Source organism: Equus asinus, chromosome 2 (assembly GCF_041296235.1).
Source record: "Equus asinus isolate D_3611 breed Donkey chromosome 2, EquAss-T2T_v2, whole genome shotgun sequence".
In the NCBI taxonomy this organism is placed as follows: domain Eukaryota; kingdom Metazoa; phylum Chordata; class Mammalia; order Perissodactyla; family Equidae; genus Equus; species Equus asinus.
In genome coordinates, this window is record NC_091791.1 from 8,976,397 (window position 1) to 9,003,977 (window position 27,581).

Below are 27,581 nucleotides of genomic sequence, written 5' to 3' on the forward strand. Positions count from 1 at the left end.
GCTTTCAGATGCCCAGAAGGCCAGGAGCCCCGAGACACCTTTGATTCTTGTCAGGTGTCCTTAGGCTGGTTGCTTCCCCTCTCTGGTCTGTGTGTTCATCTGTGCAAAGAGAGGCCGCTCTCCGAGACCCTCTCAGCTGACGTTGTGGACAGGCTGTGGGTCAGTTTGGCTGTGCTCCTGCTTGACGTGATTAAGCAGAGACAGACCAGGCAGCTCTTGCTGGAAACGTGTTGGGGTCACTTGCTTTTGAATGTTACATTTTGAGCCCCACTCTAAGCTTCAAATAGTTCTGAGTAGGTGTACGGGGGTCTCCTTGCTGGGGCAGGCTCTCCCTGACACCTATTTTGATTTCTAGAACTCATCCTGGTCCAGGCCTTTTGGGTCTCTGAAGAAAGCGAGGCTGGCAGATCCTCAAAAGCAGAGAGTGTCATTATAATGGAAACCTGGACACTTTCCAGAATTGTGTTTGTGATGAAAATATTGAAACAGGGAGCCTAGTCACTCAGGTGCCTGGAAAGTACCCTAACATGGGCAAATAATTAGATACAGGCCAGGCACAATTATTTTTCTCTACAATATGCTGGAACCTGGTGGTTACACATTTTCTCTTGAAATGGAATATGCGCCTGCTGGTCCATTTTGCTCCCTGTGGTCAAAAAGATAGTGTTGTGGCCTCTACGCGGGAGGAAAGGCCATGAGAAGTGAGTGCCCAGTAAACACCAGCTCTGCGGTCTTCTTAAGCTCTAGAGCTCATAACCTCCCAGGGCAGCCCCTGGATCTCAGGGGAAGTTCTGTCCTGCTCTTGCTGTGCCCAAGGGCCTGGGCCCGTGGCACCTTTGCTGAGGTTGGAAGCTGCATTTCAGAATCTGAGAGGTCTGTGAAGGTGCATTAGTGTCTTGTGGCTTGTTGAAAGGGGTCTGGGCGTCTCTGCTTGCCTTTCGTGACACCTGCTAACTCACTCATGCTGATGGAAGTAAGTTCAGCCAGCACTTCATACTTCCAGTCAAGTGTTTGGTGCCAGTCACGCCGATGTTCTTGTCACCTGGGTGTTGAGTCCCGTAGACCCTGGGAGGGGCAGCGTAGGTGGTGGACTGAGCCTGGGTACCACGCTGACCAGACTTTCAGTGCCTCCTGTGTTTCTTGTTCCGTTACCATGACCTTGGGCAAGTGGCTTAATTTCCCTGTGCCTCGGTTTCCTCATCTGTAAAATGGGTTAATAATCTCTACCTTGTAGTGTGGTTTGCATATTAGAAATAGAAAATTTAGGGTTCACAGGAGCTCCCCACACTGAACTCCTCTTTCCTGGCCAAGTTCTGAACCTATGGAGAGAGACAGGAGGAGGAAGATGGGTGGAGATAAAAATGTGACATTTGTTCCCAACTGAAGCTGATGTTAGCAAACGTGGCTGACCCGTGGGCACTATAATCCTGAATTGAGTACTGGGCAGTTAGACTGACTGACCTCCCCACCAAGTCACAGGCAGAATGGGAAAGCCGCAGCCTCTCCTGGGCGCAGCCCCTCCCTCCCTCGGCAGCCAGCAGGGTGAAATGCCTACTCTGTAGGGAAAAGGGTGGGCTGGGCTGCACATGTCCAGGTCCTCCTACACTCCTGGGTGGTGTAGACGCCAGCAGAGTTACACAGGTGGAGCTCCCTCCGTGTGGAAGGAAACATCAGGAGTGGGCTAGAAGGGTACACGACTGACAGCGAATACTAAGCATTGAGTCCAGGGCCTGGCCCGCAGTAGGGGGTTGACAAGTGGCACCTATCAGGTATGCAGCTGATAGGGACAGCAGGGCGTTGAGGTTAGGCAGTGAGGCCTTCCAGCTCTGTGGTATTCTCTGCAGAGCATGGGGGTGATTAGCCAGACTGAGATAATGATTATTGGGGGACCTCAGGCTGCCTTCTAACTGTAACGGAATTGCAATTCACAAGGAGCGGAGGTACTGGGTGACTAATGGCCTGAGCTGGGAGAAGCTTCTCTGCCTCCTTTTGGTTCCCCAATGCGGCCTGAACCTTTGTCAGCCCCTTGTCCCCCCTTCCCCTCACCACCTTCAGGAAGCCTTTGCCAGGAACTCTTAGCATCTCTCCGTGTCACCTGCCCCCATCCAAGTGTTGCCTTCTCTTCTGCAGGTCTGCAGTCGACCTGGAATCCATCCCATTTTATACCACATTCCAGGTTCCTGGGTGTGGTCTGCTCGTCCTGGCCTGGATGGGGAGGGCGTCTGGGGGCCCATTCATAGCTGGATCCACTCACAGCTGGACCCACACATGGTTGCGAGAGACTGCCATTTGTTAAATGAATGCACTGATTAAACATTATTCTTTCAAAAACCTGTTTCTCCTGGAGAAAGGACTGCTAGAGATTTCAAGTGGGGCTCTGGGTATGCACCCGGAGGACAGGAAAGCATCCCCAATTTGGTAGCACAGTACAGGAGAGTTAAATATGGTCACCAAATTTCTGAAGGAGTCAAGAGCCTAATGCGGTAACCTTGGATTTCCCAGTCTCAGGTCTCTGGGCTATTTAAAGGTAGTAACCACAGTTTTTTGTGTCTTGAGAGTCTCAGGGAAAAATGTTACGGACATTTGGTTAGTGTTTCAGGAATATAAGCGGGAGCCGTCTACGCTGGCAAGAACTGTGGGGGCGCGAGTGCTTCTTATAGCTGGTATAAATAGCTTGTCTTTAAGTTCCGTGCTGCTTTGTTTGGAATGTAAATATTTGCATTAAAAATATAAAGTATGTCCTGGCGTGTATTTATAGGGACCATAATTTCCAAACCAAAACTCAGACTATTGGTCTACAGAGGATTGCTTCCTCTGATTTGTGGACCTGTTTATACAAGGAGTCTTCCAAATGTACACACACAGAAAGGTATGTGCTTTGTGCACCTCAGGGATCTCAGGATTACAAGAAAGTGGGGTAGCCCTGGGGAATCCCGGCCAAGCGGTTTGGTTTCCTAACATACACTTCTGATCGTGGCAGCTGTTAAGTTGCAGCCATGCTGGGAGGGAACAGTTTTGGCCAAGGTCCCCAGGGATCATCTGGCTCCTCTGTCCTCAGTTTCCTGGACATCCAGGTTGGGGGTTGGCCGCAGCTGGCTCATCTCTGGGTCATGTAACCAGACGCTTGATTTCAGAATTGCTGTTGCTCTAGGAAGATGTTGAGAAGAATGGGGGATCCCTGTCCTTTCCGTGGTCTGGTGGCGGGAGCAGGAAGTTCTCGTTTCTGGTTCAAGGTTGAACCCTGAGGGCCTCTGTGGGATGTCTTCCTCCATCAGATTCTTGGGGGCAGTTTAGCTCTTTAATTTTCCTGTGAAGAACAGCGCAGGTTTGTCAGAGAGTTGCCAGAGGCAGAATATCACCTCTTGTCTGGTCTCTGCCCTCTTCTCTGGAGTGAGAGGCTGGGGGCTGTGTCAGACTGGGCCAGGGCCTCTGCTCCTGACATTGTGTGTGTGTGTGGCGGGGATACGGGCTTGTTCTCGAGACTCTCTGGCAGTTCCCAATGGAAACCCTCTCTCCCAGGGTCTCAACAAATGCAGAGTGGAGATCATCTGGTCTATTGGAGATGGCCAACCTGGTTGAACAGCCAGCCCCAAATCCAGGCTCGTCCTCCACCTGGCGATCCTCTCTGTCATCACCGGGTGAAGGGCAAATGAGAGGGAGAAGGTTGGGTTCTGGTGGCACCTGGGACCCCCAGCTCTGGCCTCTGCTTGGCTGGTACCAGGGCCTCCGTTTTCCCCGCTTCCCAGCCAGTCCAGGGCCCTTCCCTTGGGTGGGGCCAACTCCTCCTCTGCCCACTGCACACTGTTGCCTCGGGACTGGGACTCGGGAGGTAGCAGGAATCCTTCCTTCTCGCCTCCCCCGTCTCCATCTTGCAGAGCACGTGGCGTCCTGGCTCTGGGAGTGTCAGGCATCTCTCTGCTTGGATGCCTTTCCTTCCGTGGGGTGGGCATGCTGAGTCCCACCCGGAAGAGGAAGTGAAGGCAGCCCGAGGGGAGAGGTGTGGAGAGCCAGGTTCTGACTCCCATGCTGCCCCTGAGGCACCATCCAGCATTAAGTATGGAGCTTCCCATCAGTGAACATTCCTTATCTGAAAGAAACATTGTCTGGGCTTAAAAATGAGTCCTTAAGAAGGACCATCTTCCTGTGTGCCTCGGTGCTCTTGAACTGTGGGAAACACGATTGCCTTTTCTGTGGTCATCTTTAGCCTGACCCACTAGGATGTGATCCTCCCTTATTCTCTGTAACAGTTCTTAATAAAGATAATATGTTCCAGAAAGGCCCCGTCCAGCCCTACATCAGGCCAGTAATCCAAGTGCACTGTTTTGAAAGTCAGAGGAAGTGGCTGCTTTTAGGACATGCTGAACTTACTGAGAAAATTTGTCAGTAGGAATAAATGAGAGGATGAAAGGACGCTCCCATTAATGAGAGCGGGATCGGCCTATTTGTGTCCTAACTTTGAAAAGCTATTTATATGCACTCTATAGCAGTTTCTGTGAGAAATTAGATATGGAAAGATGTACAAAAGAGAAGAATCGGAGCTTGGCAAATGTGACCTCCTCATCAGAAATATCTTCTAGGCAAAAAAAAAAAAAAAAAAATCACATGCCCAGAGGTCAACAGTTGAAAATCCAGGCATCCTTTGCATTGTACACAATTTGGCTCAGGGAATAAAAATAATCTATTAAAAAGTAGGTGATCACTCAGTTGCCATTTGAGTGGTAAAAAATAAATTTGCTTTTGACTGTTAAAGCTGAAACGAATCAATAGAAAAATGCAGGCCTGCCCACTTTTGAGTGGGCAGTTTTTTTGGTTTATGGAAGAAAGAGATTTGCCCACTTGAAAATCAGCTTTGTTCCTTTGGACCAGTTATGAAGCTGCACAACTGTTTAGGGAGATATGCATGTATGAGTGTATATATTTATTTATTTTACAAAGTTCTCATCTGAATTATTAAAAAATGATGCGACATTCTTTTTGCCCATTCAATGTATTCTTTTTTAAAGTAGCTCTATAGAGATATAAATCACGTCACCATACAATTCACCCATTTAAAGTATATGATTCAGTAGTTTTTGGTACATTTACAGATATGTGCAACCAGCACCACATTCAATTTTAGAACATTTCATCATATCAGAAGGAAACCCTGTACCCTTTAGCTATCAGCCCCCTATCAGGGCCCCCTCCCCCAGCCCTAAGCAACCAGGAGTCTACTTTGTTGCTTTATTCTGGACTTTCACATGAATGGAATCGTATAATGTGTAGTTTTGTGTCACTGGCTTCTTTCACTCAATGTGATGTTTTCAGGGTTCATCCATGTTGTTGTAGCAGGTGTGAGTACTTCGTTGCTTTTTATGGCTGAATAACATTGTATTGTATGGATGGACCACATTTCATTTAGCCATTTGTCTGATGATGGACATTTAGATTGTATCCATCTTTTGGCTCTTAGGAATAATGCTGCTATAAGCATTCGTGTACAAGTTTTTGTGTGGACGTATGGTTCCATTTCTAGGATTATAATTTTATAAGATTTTGTGTGTGTGTGAGGAAGATTGGCCCTGAGCTATCATCTGTTGCCAATCTTCCTCTTTTTGCTTGAGGAAGATTGTCCCTGAGCTAATATCTGTGCCAATCTTCCTCTATTTTGTATGTAGGATGCCACCACAGCATGGCCTAATGAGCAGTGCATAGGTCCGTGCCCAAGATCCGAGCCTGCGAACCCCGGACCGCTGAAGCGGATCGTGCAAACTTAACCACTATGCCACTGGGCCAGCCTCAATTTTATATTTTACTTGCTCTTAATAATAAGATTCATTTATTTTTTTACATGCTCTTTTCTTGGCCTTGGAGAAAGCTTGACTCTCAGATGGGGTTATGATCCCCCTCTGAATTGTCTGAATTTTAGAGCTTGGAAAGGCCTTCAGGGAAACATAGTCCAGCCCCATTTTGCAGATGAGGACACTGAGGCCCAGAAAGGCCACACAGAGTCAGGATTGAATCCTGGTTTTTGGAGTCAGTCTAATTATCCTGAACGTTTTTTCTAAGCTCTTAGTAAAACCCCAGGCCACCCTCTTGACTGGCTTGGGGCAGTAAATAAAGGCTGGTTGGGTGGACAGATGGCGACCGCCTTGGCCGAGCCCACTGTTCTGTCCCCTTTGACCTGACACAGGCCGGAGAATGTCTCATCCTCCAGCAGCTGCCAAACAAGAATTGCAACTTGTGGCGCCAGTGCCTTTCTAGCTCTTTCTCCCTGCAGCAACGGGAGGCCAACGCTTATCCGGGGAATAATTAAATTAGGAACCAATTTAGAGAGTGAAATTTTATCTGATCTGGCTGAGCCCATAAACAAGGGGCTGTGATTGTGACTCCAGGATACATTATGAAGTTGTTTTTTAAAGAATGATGCTTGGCTAAAGCATTGGAGGAAACATGCGGGCCGGCTGGGAGATCTCCTGGGGGGGTGTTCTGCATGGGCTGAGGGTGCATCCCAGAGTGTTCAGCTGTGTCCCCAGACTAGCTTCTTAACCACTTTGTTTCAAGGTATCATTTGAATTCTGATAGAAGACTTTTGTACTTGGGATGTTCTCGATGCTTAGGAAAGCTCATCTGTTGAGATCCTCGTGGGTCAATTTCATGTTGTTGTCATCGACATCACAATGTACCTCTACAACTGTAATAAGAAGTCAACTTTGCCAGAAACTCCTTGACTATGAATCCAGGCTGCTGCACCGGAACCCCCGTGGAGCTCTTTGAAAGAAATGCGCACACTCCAGTCCTACATCCAGTTCTTTGGGGTGGGCTCTGGGCGTGTGCGCGCGTGCGTGGGCACAAGTGTGTTAAACTCTTTAGCTAAGAACCACTGATGGAACTTAGCGGTGATTATAATCCTCTTCTGAGGGCAATTCCCAGTTGTTCTGTGGCAAAGATGAGGGACAGACAATCTCACAGTGATCTCAGCAATGAGCCTCTTTTGTCCTCGATTTGTGTTGGGACTTCGAGTGACTCTGGGTTTCTTGACCCGTTTCCCTGGATGTAACTAACATACATTTTCTATCACTTTGCAGCATCTGTGGGGATTTAGGTCTCTTTTCTGTCTCTGCATGAATGGCCCCACCTTCATCTCCACCGCGGCCCAGCCAGAGGCCCAGGAGTTACCTTTGGCACTTAGCTGGTCAGTGCAGGAATTATCTCCTTTCTGACTCTGCCACTAGAAGGTTATTTGTCCCTTTAGGAAAGGGAGTGTCTTATTCAAGGTTATATCCCCAGGGCCTGGCCCGCAGGAAAGAATGATTGGGTGGATGGATGGATGGATGGACGGACAGATGGATGGGCAGGTGGACAAATGGGTGAAGGGAAGAAGGACAGGAGTGGACAAGTGTACATTGGGTAATTGAAAACCTCGACCCATAGTGCCGTTATAGCAAGGGTCTTACTGGGAGGCTGGTTCATTTTGCTGCCCTGCCCTGCTCCGCTTTCAGAGCTGGGGAGACTGCAACCTGCACAGGTAGACTGACTTGCCCCCGATCCTTCAGTCTCATTAATAAAGAACCCGTGAGAGCCTGACCCTTCGACTTCTCCAGCTCCTCTTACTTAGGCTCTGCACCTCCCTTACGAGTCACCCTCCAGTGTTTGAGGACCTGCCATGAGCTGACACTGTCCTAGGAGCTGGGAATCTAGGACAGAGTCCCTGCACTCAGGGTGTGTATGCTTACGGGGAGAGACAGACAGTGGACAAGTTCACAAATATCAGAGAACAGATAGTACTAAGAGCCATGCAATGAGGAGTGACTGGCTGGGTGATCCAGGAAGGCTTTTCAAAGGAGGTGACATCAAAGCTGATCCTTGACTGACAGGGAGGCACCGCTGCCTGAAGCTCAGGAAGAGCATCCCAGGCAGGGAGGACAGCCAGTGCCAAGGTCCCGAGAGGGGACCAGTTGATGGGATGGGACCAGTCATGCTTGGGAGAGCTGGGCAGAGGACCTGGTTCATAGCGCACTTGGGTTGACGTCCATTCTTTTCTGTTCCACATCCTCCAGATGATCATTTCCAGCTCCACCTTCTCCTTGTCTTGTCTGTGAGTGAAAACACTTGTCCAGTGCAGGCTGGCCCACAGCTGCTGCAGTTTCAGAAAACATGGCTGGAGGGAAACAAAAACCCCATCCTCCTTGTCCGCTCACTTAGGGTTTGGCTTGTGAGCAGGAATTATTTTTACATAAGCACGTGCTTGAGGGGAGACATCTTGGAGTGGGTAGCTGAAACCCCACTCATAAAAACAAGACTGAAATAGTGCTGTGAAATCCCAAAGGTGAGCACACGGCTGATACCTTGAACTTGGTGACAATTCCAGGGAGCTGAGTTCAGGGAAAGGGGACCTTTTGGAGAAGGACTAGGGCATTGCAAACTCCTATGCTGCTCTGGCCCCTTCCTTGAGCTTTGCTCTCCTGCCCTGGTCTTGACCGAGTCACAGCCCTTCCCCAGGACCCGACTTCCTCCTGAGCCCTCTCAGGTAGAGATTCTTCCTCTCTCCCCATTGCTACCCCCAGGTGTTTCTCCCTCACCGTCTGTGAGAACCTCAGCTCCTTGAGGGCCCTGCTGTTCACTGTCCCTTTTTTGCAACCACCTTCCTACTGCCTATGTAGTGGACCCCCAGGTTGCCTCCCCACCCCAGGTCCTGCCATCACACAGGTACCTGTGGTCTCCATGGGAACGGCCTAGTTGGTGCTCTCACTTCCTGGGTCCTCTGCCTCCTCTCTCCTTCAGGATACTCTGGACCATGTCTGCACTCTGACGCTCCATACAGCATATAGTCAGTCCATGCTAATGACATGGTAATGACCGCCTTTCTTTCATGGGAACCATGCCCAGGGACCAACTGGCCAACCTGACACATAGTAGGGCCTCAATAGCTCACTTCCATGAATTATTTTCATAAACTTTAAGTCTCTTTCTGTTCCTCCCTGGACATCCTTAATGGTGTAACATTACGAAGTTTTCCTAATAAATGTTTATCAGTCTTGGTAGCAATGTCCATCTCCTTTTCATGATGGTTATGATTGGTTTTTAAACTATGGACAAAATATAAATTTCTCTGTGTTTTAGTAAATGGAGAAATAAAAGAGAAACAATGTTTTTTCTGAATAGCTGGATTTCGAATCACTCCAGATGTTCTCTCAGCATCTCTTCCCAAGTCCTTGCGGGGCCACCCTGCCTGGAGGCTGTAACTGCACTGACGTGTTGAAAACTTGCCGAGAGTCCCCTCAGTCTTTCGGCACTCCTGGATGCTGCCTCGTAATTTTATTTTGAAATAATTTTAGATTCACAAGAAGTTGCAAAAATAGTACAGAGTTCCTGTGTACTCTTTAACCAGCTTCCCCAAACGGTAACCTCGTACCAAACCGTAGAACATTATCCAAACCAGGGAACCCACACTGGCACCATACCGTTCACTAAGCTACAGACCTTATTCTGCTTGATTTCATTAAACCGAGGGATCCGCAGCACTTTGGAACTATTTTAGAATTTCATTAACTTCAGTGTTGTGATTTGTCTTTAGATTGTTTTTGGATCGCTTCCAATTGGCCATCAATTAAAATTAGTTTCCATCGCATCAGGGAATGCTGGAAGACCCATGATTCATGTATTTCTCATCTTCCATGTGCCCACGTGGTGCTTAGTGGGTGTGTCATCCCTGGGGTGTCCCCACAGATAGCCTTCTTCCCCAGATCTGAGAGATCCCTGGAGATAAGAGGCCACAGAGAACAGTTTGGTGTAACAGAACAGAGGACAGGAAATTGGGAAATCTGAATTCTGATGATAGTAAGCAACATTTGAGTACTTGCACTAGCTTTTATCTACATTATTTCATTTACTCTCAGCAACCTGATTAACATCCCTATTTTACAGATGTGAAAACTGAGGCTAGAGAGGGTCGCCCTGCCCACTCTAGCAGCTTGTGAGTGGTGGAGTTGGACTTGAACCTAGGGAGGCTGACTTCAGCCTTTGGAGGGCTCCCCTCCTTGGTTCAGGCCTGTACACTTCCGGTCCCAGTTCTCACTCACTGCTCTGTGTCCTGAGGCTGCTCACTTGACTTCTCTGAGCCTCTTTCCTCACCTCAACACGAGGGGCTTGGGTGAGGAGGTCTGTCATATCCCTCCCATTTCTGAGTGCCATTTCTTTTACTGGTGAAAATAATTAGACCACTAGACATAGAAACACTCAAAGAGCCAAGTGAAATTTCTACCCTGTCCCTTGAAGGTGCTTTTAAGGTTGGGAAAATTTCTGCTGCCTAATTTGGTTTGATGGGAGCCTCAATTCCAATTGAATTATGCTCTGGTGTATTTTAATTAAACCATCTGCAAACTGATTTCTTTAAGATAAAAATCCCCACGCAGCGGGCTGTGTCTGAACCGCCACGCTCAGCTCTGGTTGGAACGCTGCTCCTAATAACCAGACGGCGGTGTAAACCTGCTCGCCGTCAGCCTCATGGGCAGCATTAATTGTGAGATGCCACCAGAACAAGATGCAAGGGCATTATCAGCAGATCCTTAATTGATTTTGCATTCTCCGCAAAGGAAGGTTAAAATTAAGCTTGTTTGTAAGTGGTGTTTAAACTGCGACGTCCTGGGGGCGGGTTGTAAAAACCAAGCAGGGCACTGTGGAAGGGCTGAATTTTCTTTTCACGTTGTGGAATGAGCCCATCGCTCAACTCAGGCAAAGATTTTCCCGTTTAAAGGGGCCGGGAGAGCGTGAGCTTCAGGTCATAAATTCCACTGAAGGGGCCTCCTCTCCTGGACGCTGGATGAATGGGTAGTCACATTAGTGTGATAAATTAAAGGGCCCCATGATTTTTAAATCATCAGGCAGAACTGCCTTAGAGAAGATACTCTTGGGGATCAGAGTTCTGACAAATGGGCTCGTGGAAGCTGCCTTTGATACCTTCACTCCTGGTCTAGAGTGGGAGATGCTGATTCTGAAATGCTCCTGGAAAGGTCCCTCCTCAAACCTGTGATGAGCTTAAACTCGAGATGTAATGCTGTTTTCTGAGTATGTGTTCTTCCGCTGTGACATATACCGGGAAGAAGAGAAGCTCTCAGAATGTGATTTCTCTCCTTTTAATCCTGCTTATGTAAATCTTTAGGTATTTCCAGAATTGGCTATATAATTTGCAACATGAAAATGTGAGCCGCTTATTAAAAAATTATTAAGAATTTTAAAACAGGACAGCAGAGCATTAAAGCAAGTGCGAGGCCCTTCTGAGTGCTGGGCAGCTGTGTAAGTGCACAGGTCGCATCCCCTGGAGCCTGCCCTGGGTATCTTGTATGATGTTCATCCTGGACCAACTTGACCGATGGCAACTTGTGTGAACAGCAGATTGTGGGCACCCAGAGGGCAAGGCTGCAGCTACAACCCCGTAGTGTGCTCTGAGGGGTCTGGCAGGGTGCCTGATCCTGTGCACACTTAGGAGAGACTTGCTGAACTGAACTGGCTCATGGAGTGACTGTCCTGGTCTGTTGATGGGATTTTCTGTAGCTTTCTCAGGTTCCAAGCATCAAGAATCTGGAAAAATCTACATCTGTGCCCTTCAGAATGGACAGGCACAAGGACCAAAATTCTCTGATGAAACCCACTGTCTGATAGCTCAGCTTAGAGAAGAGGAGAAAACCTGAATACAGAACCCTTCTAGATTTTGTGTGTGTGTGTGTGTGTGTGTGTCTAAACCTAAAGTCCCGGTGATTTTTCACTGCAAAATGAACACAGCTGACATAGAGTGATTATCCAGCACCTCTCAATTGTTGGCGTGTATTTCTGTTTGTGGCCCCGTGTCTCAGTCCTGAGAGGGGCTGCCCATCCTCTCTCAGCTTTTCATCTCTGATGTCCACTGCCTGTCCACTGCTCTGCCCTCCCAGCTGAGTGGAAGGCCCCTGGAGAGAGTCCAGGATTTCAGGGCCACTGTAGGTCACCCTAGTCATTTCCCAATCCTGGAGAAACCCTGTGTGCAAAGTGAGAGGGGTGGCACGGTGCATCTTGGCGAGGAAGCCGACTCCAGCGCCTGGAGCATCCCTCCTCTGGAGCAAGTGGCTGCGGGGCTTGGAAGGGCCGGTTCTCCTTTGTGTTAAGTCTTTGTTCTCTCCCAGTGTGGGCAGCGGGACTTGTACGGGCTCAGTGGGTGCCTTTTTCTCTTAGAAGCCAGCAGAGAAGCAGAAAGTAGCATCTGAGACTGGCCGCCAAAGAGATGGGAGGTTCCAGCGAAAGAGGGCCCGGCCTTTTCAGGTTTTAAATTGGCACTGGGGATCTTGAATGAGGATTGAAGTTACTTTTTATTGAGGGGGAGTATGGGGATTGCTGCTCTGCTCAGAATACATAAGGGAAGCAGCCCAAGTCGGATCTCCTCAGAGCCGTGTCTCTGGGGGGTTCCTGTGTACTGCCACTGGACTTTCCTCCTTTTGTCCTCAGTTTGGACAGAGGTCATTGGAGATGTGAGCTCAAAGGGAGTCAGAACGCCGTGCTCTCCTTTCATTGTCACAAGTTGATGGGTCTGAATGGGGCTGTGAGCTCGAAGAGAAAGAAACCTTCTTTATGCCTCCTGGCTGCTGAGAGGGAGCAAGTCAGGAATCCCGCAGTCCTGGAGCCCACAGCTGCCCCGGTGGAGCCGAGACCATGAAGGGAAGTCTGTGTTGTACCTGGTTGTCTGGAATTAGATCCTCCCCTTGAAGGGCGTGCTCAGCCAGTCATTAACTCATTCAGTAAATAATGAGTGTAGCACCTTCTTGTGCAAGCAAAAGCTTGTTTTATGTACTTTCCCTGTTAAGACACCCACAGTCATTGTTTTTATTTTGGAAAGAAAAATAATAGGAAAAAAGCCCACAGTATTTTTATTCCCTGGTGTGGGAGTCTGAGATAACTTAAATAATATATCTGGTTTAAAGCTGTGGGGGGAAAAATGTCAATACACAAACAAAAAAAGATAGAGAGAAAAAGAAACAGACAAGATGAATGCACCAAGACAATCTTGCCTTCTGTGAAACCTCATCAGCTCCGAAGGGGCAGGGGTCTTAGCTGTCTTGTCCACCCACTGTGCCCTGTGCCGAGCACAGCCACACTTAGTGGGATCTATTAATGGATGAGTCAGTCAGGTCCTAGCGTCCTATTATGGCCTGTGAGTTGGTATTCTTGGACAATGGCCTCAAATGGAAGAAAACTATAAAGATATAAGAAAATAATACCATCACATTTGAGCTATCATGTCCAGGACTTAACTCAGCTAATCTCTCCTCTGGCCCTGAGAGGTATGTGACTTGATACTTGTTTATAGAGGGGCAGATCAAGCACAGAGAGGTTCAGTAACTTGCCCAGGGTCAACCAGCTCGAAGTGGCTGGGCTGAGATTTGATTCTAGGACTTGCCCCATGGCTGTACTCCACTCTTTCTATGCTATAGGGGATGTCAAGGAGGGAGAGGAATGACATTTATGGATAACCAGGTATTTGAGATGCCCTGGTGTCCCCACTCAGTGAGCCCTGACCCACAGAGGACACAGACAAGGACATAAACACTGGTTGCTGGGGAGTCGGTGGTGACTGAGACATGCCGAGGCCCTGCCTTCGTGGAGCTTAGAGTCTAGTGGGTGGACTGGGTATAAATCCGTTGTCGAATGGTCATTTGATTTCCATTGTGATGAGTGTGATGAAGGGAGACATGGGGTGGCGATGGTGTGTGAGTGTGCTTGTTGATGCAGTGAGCCAGTCTGGCCCAGGGCAGAGTGGTGTTGGTGAGTTCCAGGTGGTGATGGAGGAAGCTTGGGGAAGAGGAGGGCACCAAGGAAGCTCTGGGCCCAGAGGGGAGGGAGGGAAGGTCCTAGAAAAGCTCCTGGAGGAGCACTCTTGCAGATAGATGTTGGGGAAGTGACTGTGGTGATCGTGGTGAGCATGAAGGTGGGGCTGCCCCAACCCCAGGGAGGGTTCAGAATGTCTGGAATCCTTGTTGCTGGGGACTGGATTGATTTCACAGCCACCCCCTCCCACCACCCTGGCCCCCAGCATTGCGCCCTGGTGGTCAAGGTGGCCCAAACTGTTAAGTGCCACCTGCCCGCCGCCTGGATGGGAGTTGGACTTCCTCAGGGGACACTTAGGGTTCCTGAGATCTATTTATTTTCTTTCTCTGTTGGGAGAGTTGAGAAACTGAGGAGACTTTGTCGGGCTGCAGGGTGGGTAGTCAGTGTCTTTCCCTCCCTGGGGGTCCTGGCCCTCTCAGACTGCAGTGGGAAGACCCTGGGATCCAGTAGCAAGTTACCTGTCATGGGGTGGGGGGCGCAGCAGCAGAAACGCTTGGACTTGCTGTTGACCCAGCAGCTTCTGCCCCAGAAAGTCTTCTATGGGAAAGAGGCTAAAAGAATGCATGACCCAGCCCTGTTAAAGCCCCCGCCGCAGACCGCTGCTCGCCCAGTGTGCCTGGCCTTTAGGTGGCTGCCAAGCTGAGCAGGCCCCGTGATGTGGCCGGGGCTTGCAGCTTCGTGGCCAGGTCCACCTCTGGAGGAGCCATTTAAGACCCTAGAAACCCATCGAACCTGGCAACTGGAGGTCATTAGCCGTCTGACTGCGGGCTGGGTGGTAAAATAAGCTCTAAGTGGTTACGAGCCCTGTTAACCATTCTAGAATGCACGAACAGAGGCGGCTTTGGTTTGGCACCTCTGAAAGGAGACGGGCGTGGATCTGATGGGAGAACAGTCGCCTTCATGGTCCAGGCGAGAGGGCTGGATTGCACTGGCACAGTCATGCCGTATCAAATAGCCCGCGTGCTCTCTGCTTCTCTCTGGTTTCTTACAGGGCAGAAACTTAGCACCGCCCGTCCTAGCTTTCTTTTATTAGGACCTTTGTTTTTTCTTGGAGTATAACGTACATTAGAGAGCCCATACCATACACGTACAGCTCACTGGATTTGCACAAACAGCACTCACTCGTGCAACCAGCACCCAGATCAAGTATCCGAACAGCACCCCAGAAACCCCCGGTTCCATTCTGCTCATTGATGAGCCCCCAACCCCAGGCAGGGGAACCAACATCGGGACCTCCACAACCGCGGCTGGTTTCGCCTGTTCTTTGTGCTTTACAGAAGTGGAACCACATTCTCTTTGTGTCTGGTTTCTTGTGCTCAGTGCTGTGTTTGCATGGTTCTTCCCTGTGTTGCTTGTAGCTGTCATTTATTCATTTTCATAGCTGCATTGTAGTCAGCCATTTGACTGTGGAGGGACGCCGTGCAGCTCTCGGGTTTCGGCTTTACAGTTAGTGCTCTGAGCAGCCTAGTGCATGACGAGCCTGGGGATGCATTTCTGTCGGGCACAAACTTGGGAGCAGAATGGCCGGTCTAGGGGAATGAGCGTGCTCCACTTGCTTCACCAGGTGCTGCCAGTTCTCCAAGTGATCGCACCAAATACAGTTCCCACCAGCAGTAGATGAGTCTCCTGGAAGATGAAATAAGAGCTGGGAAAAACCATACCGTGGGGCTGGCTCCTCTTTGCCCCCTGCCCAAAAAAGAAAGGCCCCGGAGAGTAACAGCTGACCCTTCTGCAGGTTCCTGTTGAGTGGATGACCTGGGAACCGAGCAGAGAGAAGGTCCCTATGATGCACTGGGAAGATTCCCCTGTCCCTACTGGGGTTCTGCACCCCACTGTTCATGTTTCACTGGAAACCAGTCCTTGTGCCTGATCTTGGAGATGGGGATTTGTTGGTCTCTGGGAAGAGCCCAGAATCTAGCCCTTTGAGTGTCTACTTGCATTGAAGTAAAGCCTCGGGGCTGGCCAGTGAGATGAAAGGGGCTGCCCGGGTTCCTCTCTCCTGGGGGTGGGGGTGGGGGCAGGGAAGTGGGGTGCCACTGTTGTGGCTCAGTCTAGAAAGATTTTATTTGCAAATCACTCCAGTCTCAGGACCATCCGGTTCCGTAGACTCCCTTCTCTGTGCAGCCTGATGAGCGGTCCTTTCCACCCTGTGTTCAAGGTGGGGAAAGAGCTTTCCTTCCTCCGAGGCTGACGTTCTGTGTCACGGGGCTCAAGGTGGCGGGAAGAGGCAGCTGCATTTCCTGAGCGTCCCTGTGTGTTGACAAGAACTCTGTGCGCAGGTGTGCTGGCCTCCCTGTGACAGACGGGAAACCCAGGGGAGAGGACGCCAGCCCTGAGTGCAGAGCCCCCTGGGGCCGGTGCTGGCTGAGTTTCAAGGCCTGTGCTCTGCCCTGGCTCTGTCAGATTCCTAACTCACAGCAGTGGTGATGACTGGATAAGGGTGAGGTGGAAGGAAGGAAAAGCTGTGGCCATTAGCCTGAGACTTAAAAGTCACCTGGAGGATTGCCAGACTGCCTCCCGGGCCCCCAGAAGATCCAGCAGATCTGGAGCAGGGCTTGGAAGCTGTGTTTTATCTAGTGCCGACAGAGTCTTACATCAATTTGGGGCAACAGTGACTTCCCAGGGCCTTTCATTGGGAGGCCGGGCAAGGAGAGGAATGAAGGAAATAAGAAACAGATCTTGCCCGCAAGGAACTCATGGCCCCAAGCAACCCTGTGCAGTGGACCCTTCTGCCACGATGGAGATGCTCTGTGTCTGTGCTGCCCGTAGGGTAACACGAGCCACACGTCGCCAGGGAGCACTTGAAATGGGACCAGGATGACTGAGAAACGGAAGTTTTAAATTGCATTTGATTTTAATTAATTTAATTTAGGACAGATAGTTCAGTGGTTGGAAAACTTTTAAGAATGTTTGGAGCAACTTGGCATATAACCCTCCTCGTTCAACTGTACAGTTTATGAAATCTAAATACAGATCAGGTACTTGTGATGAAAATTTAGCATCCAAATTGAGATGCACTGTAAGTCTAAAATACACACTGGGTTTTAAGACTGTATGAAAAAAACAACACAAACTATTTCATTAATAACTTTGATCCTAGATACGTATTGAAATGATAATATCTTGGCTATGTCAGGTTGAATAGAATATATAAAATGAACTTCATCTGGAACACGTGAACTTGGGTATGTGATTCACACCCTCTTCTGTTGGACACTGCTGCTCTGAGGGGTCTCCCTTTCTTGCTGGAATTGGACCCAGAGTGCCAGAGACTTGGAGGAAATGAGAGACGATGGCCCTACCGCCTGGCACTGTTTCTCTCACCTGGGAACAGGGTTTCCAGCTGATTACACACCTGGTTCTGCGCGTGACCTCGAGGGTACCTTGTGCAATGAGGGGAAGCTCTGTCTTTCCTGCAGCTTCTCTCCAGGTTGTGCCTTTAGACATGAGCATCTGCTCTGATACTCCAGGCTAGGAAGAAAGCACTAGAACATGCACGAGCGTGTCTCACTCCGGACTGCACTGCAGGCACACAGGAGTGGGACGTGACCAGCCACCGGGCAGAGTGAGAACTCACCTTGAAACTGAAATTTAAATCTCTACCCCGATGGTTGGAGAGCCTCTCCAATCACTAACTTGCAGAAATGTGGCCCAGGAAGTGAAATGGTTCCGTTTCTGCTAGACGTTGGCCCCCCGTTTCTGGAGGGCAGTGGGAGTCGGGGGAGGCCCGTGGAGGGGTGGCGGGCGGTGACTCAGGTGAGCACATTCGTCTGTCAGCAGATACTCTGGTTCAACAGCTCGCCAGGTGTCACCTGCAGTGGTTAGCCCGTGTGATGCGTCGTCTCCTCCGCCTGGGACTCTGGATGCGTCCCCCACTGGTCCCCGAGCTCTGCCAGACACGGGCCTTGTTTAGTTCACCGCATGTACTGACTCCGCACTCGGGCCCGGCACACGGTAGGGGTTTCGTGAACTTGTTGAATGTTGGAGCAGGCCGTCTTAATCTGAGGGTCAAATGTGGCCCTTCGGGGTGGGGGTCAAATATTGGCCTCCCTGAAATTGTACCCGCAGCGGGTGGGCAATGAGGGCCCTGGCAGGCAGTTAGGAGCCTCCTGTTCACATTGTGCTTGATTCTAAAGCCCTGAGAGCAGGTTTCTCTTTTTCTTCTAAAAACTGTTTCTAGGATGACACTATAACTGTTATACGTTGAAAACGAGAAACCTTGCATCCATGCAGAGCATTTCTCTCTCCCAGGCTCTCCCTTGACCATCCTCTGTCATTTGCTCCTGATAGCACCCCAGGCGACGTCAACCCCGGGAACAGGTTGGGCCACATGTCCAGAGTTGGAACAGCTGACGGGCACAGCAAGAACTTAGATTTGGGGGAACTCCCATCTTGGGTGACTCCTCCACGCTTATTATATCCCACATTTAATGCACCCTACTGTATAGATCCTGGTTGGTCGGCCTGGGGAAGAAGGAGCTGTCAAAGTGGAGGCTGGGAGAGAGGTCTGTGCCCCTCATGGAGGAGGATTGGGGTCTGGCGGGCAGGACGAGCCTCCGTGCTCAGGGGTCCTCAGCAGGAGCTCGTGGACGGGCCCTGGACCTGGTGTATCCGTCCTTTGCTCTGCCTCATCTGTTTAAAGTCAGTGGCTCAAATTGCTACAGTTAGAAACCACAAACTCACGAGTCCTATGGACCCACCGTCTTTGGTTTTTGGGGAAATGCCTGACTTTCTACAGCCTTCCCCAGGCCGTAGGCCCTGCCCACCACTTGTTCATGTTTCTCCTTCCATACTCCCTGACCTTGATGTCAACATCACAGCATGGGTGGGTGGCACTCGGTGACTTGCCAGAGACCCTGGACTCCACCGCCCCAAATCCCGCAGGACCAGCCTGACCGCTCCTGCGCTGTTACACTGTTCACGTTGCCTCCGCCCATTTTCATCCCTTCCATGTGGCTTATGGCGTCCGAAAGCAGCTAGGATTGACTTGAACTTCACAAGAGTCATGTTTCCAAGCTGTGTATGGTCTCTGTGGCCTTGGTTTGTACTAGAACTGAACCTGCAAAATTCAGCTGCACCTACTTCTCCTTTCATTTAGGATGCCATGGGCTGTGGGAGCTCAGATGGGATGTTGGTTTGTGGGAGTTTGCACCTTCACCCAGCGGAGCCAGAAGCTCAGACTTGCCGCCTCCTCGGGAGGGGCCCCTGGGGCACTCTGCAGCGACACAGGATGGCTCCCCACCTCTGAGGCAGAGTCCCGCCCTGATGGGTCGTGTCCCAGTCACGTCTGACTGCAGCTTAGCACAGAGAGGGACGCGCTCAGACCCGTTCACATGCTTTCTTCCCAGCTGGGATTATCTCCTTGCTGTGTCTTCTTTGTGTGCTTGGGGCCCAAAAAATCAGACCTAACATTCTAGAAGAAAAGTGATCCTGTTCTTATCATTTGCATTTGTGTCTCTTATTAAAATGGAACTCTTTGCAGTTGTTCACAAGACAGGGTCTTATTTTAGAAATAACTGTTTCCTCTTTCCGATTCTTTTTTTTTTTCTTTTTTTGATATTTAAGAGTAGAGATATCCAGGCAGGTGATAGGAAAGCAGAATTTTTTATAAGAGCCTAGCGATTCTTTTCACAACAGGCTTAGAAGACATTAAAATGTATGTGTTTTGATCTTCTTTTTCTGGAGTAGAATATGAAAGATCAGTTGTTGCAACAGACAGCAAAGTAATTCATTTCTAATGCATTTCAGCGAGCCAGCCTTCTACAAGAGGCCAGATAGAGACATGGAACCTGTGACACAGACCAGACCAGAGACAGACCCGACATGTTTTCTAAACACAAACCCCGAGACGGGTGGTCGTAGGAATATGGTAATGATGGTGATAAACATAATGAGGACAGCTACCGACTGTTCCAGCACTTACAGGGCCAAGCTCCTTGCTCAGCACTTCCCGTGGATTATCCCAGTCTTCTCAGCAGCTCCAGTAGACTAGACGTTTTCATCCTCATCCCATTTTTCAGAGGAGGAACTGAGGTGGGCTTGGGGTCAGGCCAGGGAGCCAGGACGAGAACCCTGACCGTCTAGATGACCATGTGCCCGGAGCCACCACCCTATGCCCTGAGGGTCGGCACGAGGACCCCCTTGCGACAGGAGACTGGTGTCCAGCGCCCCTGGGCTCTGCCTATGACCCAGAGAAGGTGAGAACTGGAGGCAGCACTTCCTGGAATGAGCCATATGCTCATTTTTTGCTTCAGTTATTTCACTAATTGAGGCAGAGGTTCTGGGAGTTGTGACATTAAGTATCTGGATAATTGCCTCAATATATCATTTTCATTTTACTTGTTTAGACACAACCTTTAATGAAATTTGAAAACCCAGCTCTACTTGGGGAAATGATATTATATTTCTAACTTTGCCCAAAGTGCTTGATGGCTTAGGCTCCCGGTTATAAGCTTAACTGCCCAACACAGCATCCTCCAGCTGCCCTGCTGAAGCTGTGAAGAACTTGAATGTGAGCCTTGATTTGGGGCGGATCGACTGACCTGTCCTCACCTGGGAAATGAGGGCTGTAGACAAGATGGGCTCTCAGGGGCCTGGTTTTGGGTCTGAGGTTGTGTTCTGGTGCCTTCCATACACATCTGGAGGGCAGGACAGAAATTTGCCCCCTTCTGCCTCCCTGAAGGGCTAGCACTGATGACTGATGGATCGGTCTCAACAAGTAGGGAGGGTGCCAGCGGTTTCATCGAGTGATGTGAATGTGAATTACCGGCCAGAAAATATCCATAGAAGATAAATATCTAAGAGCTTCATGCTCCCTTTGAAAAATGTTTCTAATTTCTTCTTTGAGATCCTCAGAGAGTTTTAAAGAGGCTTGAACTATGCTGCTTGCAAGTGTCCGGGCGCGTCATCGGGTGCTCCAGCACAAGTGCAGGATGTGGCGTCTGGGGTGCTGTTGTCCTGTCACTCGTATCAAGGCCTGTATGCCCAGCGGTGCTCTGGGAAGCCCAGCCGGTTACTCTGGGATGTACAGACAGCTCCTCTGTTCCCCTGCAAAGCCCCCTTGCGTGGGTCAGATCCTGGCTGGGCAGGGGGATGAATGGAGCAAAAGCAGGAGGTTGACCCGTGATGTCTGCTCACACAAGCCCTGCTGTCACCTAAAGGCCCTGCGTGTCTCAGAAAGCTGTGAGGGGAGCAGGAAGGGGACAGGGAGAGCAGCCCAGAGAAGGAGCTGCCCCCCCTCCCTCCGCCACCTTGCTGACCCACCTCTCAGGGGCGGAGGTGACTAGCAGTCCAGGTAGGAGTGCCCCTCCCCCAGGCTAAAATGACTGACTCCATCTCTTTTAGACTATAAAGTGAACGCTTTTGGCTATTTCTGGGGAAAAGCATCTTTGGAATTTGTTCGTAACCATTTATTTTTGCTCAGGGTTTTAACAACTGCAAAAACGAGGTGAAAAATCTTAGAAAAACTGAGTCAACCAAGGACGGGCCAGTGATGTCGTAAACTGTTCTGTCCTCAGAAGGTGAAAATCGTCCCTGCGTGTGAACGTTTAGAAGAAAGATCAGTCCAGATTGCTCTGTGACAGGGTAAACTTGGTTCTTTCAGCCAATTTCGTAAGAGGAGGAGGAGTGGGCGAGGCCTGGAAATAGATGCAGAAGCAGTGACTGGACGTGTCCTGGCCGTGGTGGTTCGAGTCCCAGGCCGTGTGCGTGTCAGCTAAAGAGGCTTGGGAAGCATCAGTCTCTTCCTTCCCATTTCTGCCCTTCCTCTGCCTCTGCTGGAACAGAGCTGGTTGACGCTCAAAACTCTTCCAGCCCCAGGACTCTACAATGCCATGAATAACTTTCTTAACCCCCAAATTTAGTTTCCCCCACCCATAAAAACCAGTAAGTCCCTCAGATTTATTAAATGGCGGTGCTCATTAAATTACACACGTGATTGGCATTTTATCTCTTCTGACATATAGAAGAGGGGAAGGTCGCTGAGGGGACCGAAAAAGAAAAAGGGAAAGAAACAGAGAGAAAGGTAATTTGAATTTTTAGTTGACTCTGAATACTTGATGTTTTTGAAACATTTCCAAATTTCCTTTACAGGAAAGGAATGGAAATGATCCAAAGGGACGAGGGATTTCTTTTTTCTTTTCTTTTGTCCCGAACTCAGTCCTGGGATTTTGTGGCATGTGCTGAAAAGTTGTGTTGTCCAAGGGCATTCCAAAATTTGCCTGAAAGGATGTAAGAACTGAAAATGGGTAAAAACAAAACGAAACAGAAATAACACAACTTCTGGCCCCAGATAAGAATCATATAATTTACTAAGACATATCATTTTGGTGTTTTCTCAAGTAGGAAGCTAATTTAGAAAGGCGGGGAGGTGCGCTTGAGGTCGGTGGGAGCAACAGCAGTCGGGGGCCCTCGGAGCCCCTTGTTTCTGCCCCAGCAGAACTGGGGGGCGGGTGGCTCTGTGGGCGTCAGGAAGCTCCAGCCAGTGAAACTCTGGCCAGCCCACCTCTGCCCCACGGGGGAAGCCAGGGCCAGCGCAGCCCCAAGAGACCCCAGGAAGTAGGTTTTCGGTGACAGAAGGGAAAAATCCTAGAGAGGCGGAATTTAAAACCCGGCAGAATTTTAAATTCTATTTTTAAATACCCAAACCCCTCCCGTTTTGGGGGACTTCTCTATTTATGACTGTGCTATATTTTTATATGGTTTGCCTGCTTCCTGCCTGCCTTTCTGATTTTCTTCCTTTGGGAAATGTTTGTAAAAGGGGATAGAAGACACTCTTCCTTCCTGGGGCTTCTAGTCCAGTGGTCAAGGCAGATGCCAGCCCAGTAAGCACACGCAATTGATGAGGAAGGGAAGGGGTTTGACATCTCGGGTTCCGGGGGGCCTTTGGCTGACGTCTGAAGGGCGACTGGAGCTCATGGGTCAAGCAGGCTGGTGGTGTTGGGGGGAGGCGGATGGAGACAGAGACAGAAACAGGTGGTGGGACAAAGACAGCGAGAGGCACAGGCAGGCACTGGGTCCTCCCTGCGGTACTGTGAGGGGGTGGCGGATGTCCCCAGTTACAGCCAGCGGCTGATGGGGGCCTTGGAGGTTAGGTGGCCTTCCCAGTCTCATTGTGAGTGTGGTTGTTTCAGGATCTTGTCATGTCCCCGGGGCTGTGAGTGCCACCAATTCAGGCACGTTCCTGTCCTGCTCATCATGCGTCCCGTGGACTCTGAGTCCAGGGCTCACGTTGCAGCTCCACGGCCTCTGCTGGCCCTTCGGGAGGATGGGGAAGACATCACGTAGGCATTCCCGTCGAGAGAAATCCTCACTGACTCTGAGCTGACTTTAGGTCTGAACAACTGTGCGCTTCGGCCAAATATTTATTTTTCTGAAACAGACCAGAGCAGTTCTTGATAGGAAGTCAGCTACAGGGACTGTTTTTTTTAATCAATTTTTTTTTTTAATTTGAGATCTTTTATGGCCATGGGGATGTCTGTGCTCTATGAACGAGCCCGGAACTCCGTAATGAGGCCTGAGCGCTTTCCAGATCTTTCTGAAAAGGATTCCACTCTTCCTTGGTTAATTGGAATAGGTTTCTTGTTTACTTGTTTCCAAGAACCGAGGACAGAGAGCAGCTCTTGCAGCTCTGCTGTCTGGTTTCATACCCTCTAGCGTGTCCTCTCCTGGCCCTACTCTGCTTTAGCTCTGTGCGGGAGGGGGCTGGCCGTCGTCCCCGTGCGCTGAGGAGATGGGCATCCGTGGGGGCAGTGTCATCGCCTCTTAGCCGGGCCGCAGAGAAACGGAGGCCATGTTGGAGAACATACCTTTGTTATAGTATTTATTGAATGTTCACCTCTCCGGCTTCAAGTATTGAAACTCAGAGAGACTTTTTGAAACAAAATCATGCCACCAAACACTTTCAGAGTGTGTCTACTTGAGGGAGAGGAGAAAAGAAGAACTTTTGGATAGCGTGGGCATATCCATGTTCAGCGTCTTGGGTAATAGGTCTTTAAATAACCACTTGCTTGACCTATTTCTTTTACAGAGGTTGGGACTCTGGAGTCCAGGTTTGAGCGGGGCTATCAGACTCTTGGTCTGTTTTGTAAAAGTCAAAAGGAAGTGGAAGGAGGGTTTGAAACTACTGTTTTCTAAATTCATTTCTTCTCTGGATCTCTGCCTCCATTTGAAAAACAGCTCTTGGCTCCGGGTGTCCTGGTGGGACCAGCATCCTCATCGCCACGTCGCCATGGGGAAGGGCTCCCTCCAGGCCTGTTTCAGTCAGTCTCGTTCAGATGTTGCTGATCCGCAGCCTTTGCAACTTCCCTTCTTCCTGCCTTACACCCAGACGTGGCTGGCTCTTCCTACACCTGCCCGAGGTCCCTACTACTGAGCTGAGATCCTGGTGGCAGAGACGGGAAGGAGAGAAGAAAGAGAATGAGGATGGTGGTGGCGGTGGCTGTGGGTGCTGCTGATCAAGCACTGGGGATTGGCGGGGGCACCCTACAAGCATTTTGCATGTATTATCCCATTTAATCCTCACAGCTCTCTACACGGCAGGTACTGCCATTGTCTCCATTCCACAGACGAGCAAACTGAGGCACAAAAGTGTCAAGCAGTTTGCCCAAGGACACACAGCAACCAAATGTGTGTGTATATACATTTACATACTTTTGGGATTTGATTTCTCATCTTCATCGTCCACCACATTTCTTTGTCTGTGAGGGTGATGTCACCATTCGCTCGTGTGTGTATCAGTAGGAACCACATCCTGGGCCATTGCTGTCCAAGGCTCGTTTGGCGCCGATGAGCAGTCGCGAGACATTGTCTCCAGGGTCCCACTGTCCCTTATGCTCCTTGTCCCTCTGTGCTCTTTAGGATTCTGCGGTTTATAAATGGGTATGTCCACCCCAGGAATTCTGTGCCTGCTGCGGGATTTCCACGGTGGTGGCAAAGACGACGAGCGCTCTCCCCAGGCATGTCGTTCTTAGTTAAATGGGGACTGGATTCTTTTGGTGACAGTTGAGCATTATAGTATGTCTGGTGGGAACATGTTATTAATTCAAGATAACCAGAGGAACGAGGGGATGGAGCGGGCTTAGGCGTGACTCCTGTTTGGCACGTTGCATGAAGCCGTTTCGCAGGGTCCTCTCTTGCCTGTACGACCCACAGCCTCAGGCTTCTCCCACTCCCCCCTGCCGCCTGACTGGGGAGGAGGCGAGAGTGCACGTGCACTTCCGGCAGGTGAAGCTGAGGCTCAGATATGGGGACTCGTGTCCTGGGGGCCTGTTTGCCACGCCTTTTGTATTCAACATTTATTATGATTATTTCACGTTTATTGTCTTTGTGGTTACAAAAGTCATACTTGCTCCGTGTAAGTAAATTGGAAGCAAGGTGGCCATCTGTAAGTGGAGAGCAGATCTCTCTTGCTCACCGCACAGGTGATGAGTGGAGACAGTGCCGTGTGAAGGTGTGCGTGCGGGTCCCCACCATCCCAGCAGGGGGCAGGGGGGCTTCAGCTTGTGTTCGATCCAGCTCTGCCACTTCCTCGCTGTGTGATTTACCACAAGCCACTTGGCTGCCCAGAGCCTCGGTTTTCTTACTTGCGAAATGGAGCAATTCCATCGACTTCAGCCTTGTCTCGGAGTCGGGGGTGGATTGGCTGTGGCACAGCGCCCACACAGAACAGGCGTTCAGCTCCTGTTCTCCCCTCTGCCCTCTGCCAGTGCCTCTCCAGCTTGCCTCCCGAGTACCTTGAAGGCACAAGAGGAGAGATTCTCCCTGGAGTGCCCAGGGCCGGCCCCAAGCAGCGTGCAGACAGCAGAGCAAGTTGGAACTCTGCGGGTTTTGGATTGCTTGGTAATGCATCTAAGAATAACTTAATTTAAAAACAATGTTTTCAACGTTTGAAATGTTTAAATATTTTACACGTGGAAGCTTCAAATTGTCTTGTAGCTTCCTGAAGCCTCTGGCACACCTCTTCAAACCCCTGGTGGGGAATGGCACACCTCCGCACACCCTTGTTGGGGCTGGCACATCCCCTCACACCTCTGGCAGGGGCTGGTGCAACTCTGCACACCCCTGGAGGGCTGGCATAGTGCCCCATACCCTTGAGGGGGCTGGCACACCTCCACACACCCTTGGGGGGGCTGGTACATCCCTGGGGGGGCTGGCACACCTCCACACACCCCTGGGGGGGCTGGCATACCTCCACACACTCTTGGGGGGCTGGCACACTTCCCCACACCCCTGGAGGGGCTGGCACACCTCCGCACACCCTTGTGAGGGCTGGCACATCCCTGGAGGAGCTGGCACACCTCTGCACAACCTTGCGAGGTGGTACATCCCTGGGGGGGCTGGCACACCTTCACACACCCCTGGGGGGGCTGGCATGCCTCCACACACCCTTGGGGGGCTGGCACACTTCCCCACACCCCTGGGGGGCTGGCACACCTCCACATACCCCTCGGGGGCCTGGCACACCTCCACACACCCCTGGCGTCTACACACCCAGGCTGGGGTCGGTGCTGGAGGTGTTGGTCCTCCCTCCTGGCACACCTAGTAAGAGCTAGGCAGACAGTGAACGTTCAGTGACTGCAGGTGACACCCTGGAGAAATCCCATTTCACCTTGTTCTAAAACCCTCCAGAGGACATTGTAATTCAGTCAGAGTGCTCACTCTGTCCATCAAAAAGAAACTCCAAAGAAGCGTTTTCAGGCGGTTCTTGTTCAAGGGTTAACCAGATTCTTATTTTGCTTATCTTTGGAAATAAACAATGTTTAAAACCATTCAGACCAGCAAGGCCATCTGGTGGGGAGTGCGCAGCTGCTCCCCATTCACTGGGCCACCTCTAATTTATTCCCTGTAGGGTGCTGCTGTCCATCTGCAGAATCATTGTTCGCAGTGGGTTTGAACACGTGAGCTCTATGTCTGTGCAAGGCCTCTCTTCTCCGCCCATCCTGAAGGACATCTGGATCGGGCATCTTCTGAAGTCACGTAGGAGCAGGTGGGAGGGTTCTGGGGACCCCGGGGGCCAGAGCCACCCTGCTCCTTTTGGCCCTGACATGTAGTCTCTGCGTTATACTCAGAGCCACTTCTTTGTGGAAGAATTGTTGGAAGGCAACTGGAATCTACCTTTCATCTTTGTGGTCTAGCTGTGCAAGGGCCAAAATGGCCTCGAGTCTGAAAATGTACCCCTTTTTCCTGGTGGTTAAGGTTTGTTGTTGCCCATGTTTGAACCCTTGAAAGAGCACAAAAAGAATAAGCACAGAATTTGTCACCCGCCCGGGTTCCTGAGATCATTGGACCACGTGACGATGTGTCTTCTTTGAGAATACAATGAGGGTGTAAGTGGTGACGGAGTTTGTCTGCAGTCACACGGCTGATTCAGGGATGTCGCAGGTGCTCCACCCAGGCCTTTGACCCCAGGCCTGCTCTCTCCTGTACTCTAAGTCCCAGGGAGGAGGCAGTGTGTAGCATTCAGTTCTCTGGGTCACCGTTTCCCCATCTGTGGAATGGGAAAACTAACTGTGCTTTCCTCTTAGATTATTGTGATGTGTAAACAGGATAACCCACATAAAACCCTAGCCTGGTGTCTGGACACAAGGAAGCCCTCAGTAAGTGTTACTCATGTCACTTTTCTTGTTGTCGCTAAGTGACGAGAGCCTGTTCTGGATGTCTGCTGGGAGCTGGCTTCCCCGCTTGCTATTTTGAAAACTATTTGGTGAGCGCCCACCTTGTGCCACGCACAGTAGCCACACAAGCTTGTG

General features: G+C 50.2%; 1 protein-coding gene across 7 annotated transcripts in view; it reads left to right on the forward strand.

Annotated features, from left to right (window-relative positions):
- The window catches only part of CHST15 (carbohydrate sulfotransferase 15), a 78,793-nt gene that overhangs the window by 5,920 nt on the left and 45,292 nt on the right, over nucleotides 1-27,581 (forward strand). The window lies entirely within an intron of this gene.